This window comes from Euprymna scolopes, chromosome 1 (assembly GCF_053919585.1).
Source record: "Euprymna scolopes isolate OS-2025 chromosome 1, ASM5391958v1, whole genome shotgun sequence".
Classification (NCBI taxonomy): domain Eukaryota; kingdom Metazoa; phylum Mollusca; class Cephalopoda; order Sepiida; family Sepiolidae; genus Euprymna; species Euprymna scolopes.
In genome coordinates, this window is record NC_136482.1 from 114,799,351 (window position 1) to 114,801,783 (window position 2,433).

A 2,433-nucleotide genomic window follows, 5' to 3' on the forward strand; every position below is an offset into this window, starting at 1 on the left:
CAGGTCCACATGCTTTTGAAGTGTCTAGGATTTTTATGATATCATGCACTTGAGAAGGGATGATTTTTCAGTCTGTTTATGTGGTTTCTGTCCCGAAAAAAATTAGAGAGGGAGTTATTTGCTGGGTCCAATGTAGAGTTGGAGGTTAACCGATTGGCAAGCAGTTTATTATCGTTCTCTCATCCGTGAGGTAGTAGAAGTCGCAAGCAATTTGTAATTGATTTTTAAGTATCATCCACTGGGAGGATTGGACCTTCAACCGCCAGACAACTCTCAGTTGATGCTAGTTACATTAAGCACATTCAGTCCTGACGCCGCGGATGTTTTTGCTCTGTTTTGTTTTTATAGAACAATTATTCACTACTTTTCAAAGTGAAAATCACTGGTATTGTCAGATGGATGATGAAAAATACTATGAGACTATTGAAAACAACGAATATAACGGGCAAAATTTAAATGCTTCATAAAGCAGCTCAACATTTGATTAAAAACGAAAATGTTGTAGTCTACAGTGAGGTAGTGCTGTGTCAATATATTCTATGGATGGAGAGTTTTTGCAAATAAACTCTGTGCATGGAAATTGCGTATGCTTATATGTATACAAGAGGATGAAAGTAAAGTTCTTTTAAGTTGTGGCCCGAAGCAAATATTTGTAGTGATTTTATACTATAATTACTTTTCAATGCATGCAGGTACTACAGTGTCACCCTTTTGGGAATCACCAAAGCAGGGGATTACGATTAAGAGACACGGCTACACAGCCATCTCCGACTCCATTACCAAGAACCAAACCGTCCGACCAGCGTGAACCGCGACGAGAAAAATATATAAAGTGTAAATGTCATTCAAGTGGGTATACAGTGACCAAATGATTTTAATATCACGATCTTCGCACGTTGGCTAAGTAACCGACATTTTCTTTTTAAAATTCAACGTAAAGTGACCAACCTATAAGAACCCTGTGCTGAAAGAGACTCATATATATATATATATATATATATATATATATATATATATATATATATATATATATATATATATATATATATATATATACTGGCGAGGGGCTCCGAGTTTTAACCGCTTAAAAGAGAAAAGAAAAAAAAATATGCTTAAATATTATATTTCAATTTGTTTCGTATATATTATCATAGAGTCGGGATTTCAAAAGAAACAAGGCCGATAGCCATTAGTCGCGTGCTCTCGTGTAATGAATGAATGCGTGAATGTAGGATTGATATTAAATTCTTAAAGATAAACTAAAATGACTGAAAAATGGGCTGAAATGACTTAAATAAAAAGTAAATGACTTAGAATGACTTTAATGAACTTAAGGATGAATTGAATGACCTTAAGAATGACTTGAATGCTTATAAAATAACTGGAATCCTTCAAAAAGTACTTGAATGATCTGGAGAATGACTGGAATGGCTTTGAGACTGACTGGTTGTAAAGTGGGTGACCATTTTACATTGAATTAATACAGAAAAGTGATCCCCCACTTTATATCGCAAAATTACAAACATAAGTACAGCATTTAGTAAGAACAGATACTACACTCTGATCTTGGCCAAAAGGCCAAGAAAGGGGTACTTATTTGCTCCTCCACATAGCCAATTAAGCACAAGGCCGATTTTAATGTGAGGAGTGAAGGGAAATGGGGACAAACTCTCCGGGGAGTAGGGGAGTTGGATAGTGACAATTGGTATGAAGGATTGCCTCTATATTGACCAAGGTCTTATATGTGTGGGTGCCCTCACATATGGTCTTTGCTTATAGTATCTGTCGGAACAGATACTACACTTTGATCTTAGCCAAAAGGCCAGAAAAAAGGGTGTTAATTTGCTCCCCCACCGACCAAATCAGGCACAAGGCCGATTTTTAAAGTGAGGAGTGATGGGGACATTGGGACCAACTTACCGGAAAGTATGGGGAGCTGGATAGTGACAACTGGTATAAAGGTTTGTCCCTACATTGACCAAAGTCTTATATGTGGGGTTGGTATTTATTTGCTCCCCCACCGAGCAAATTAGGCACAAGGCCGATTTTTAAAGTGACGAGTGAAGGAGAAATGGGGATCAACTCCCCGGGGAGTAGGGGAGCTGGATAGTGAAAATTGGTATGAAGGGTTGCCCCTACATTGACCAAGGTCTTATATATTGAATTGCCCCCACATATGGTCTTTGCTTGCAGTATCTTCCGGATCAGATACTACACTTTGATCTTGGCCAAAACGACAGGAAAGGGGTATTTATTTGCTCCCCCACTGAACAAATTAGGCGCAAGGCCGATTTTTAATGTGAGGAGTGAAGGGGAAATTGGGACCAACTCACCGGAGAGTAGGGGAGCTGGATAGTGACAATTGGTATGAAGGGTTGCCCCTACATTGACCAAGGTCTTATATGTGGGGGTTCCCCACATATGGTCTTTGCT

General features: G+C 38.6%; 1 pseudogene; it reads right to left on the reverse strand.

Annotated features, from left to right (window-relative positions):
- Positions 1 to 1,453: 1,453 nt before the first annotated feature.
- LOC145284440 (U2 spliceosomal RNA) lies at positions 1,454 to 1,591 on the reverse strand (annotated as a pseudogene).
- Positions 1,592 to 2,433: the final 842 nt, after the last annotated feature.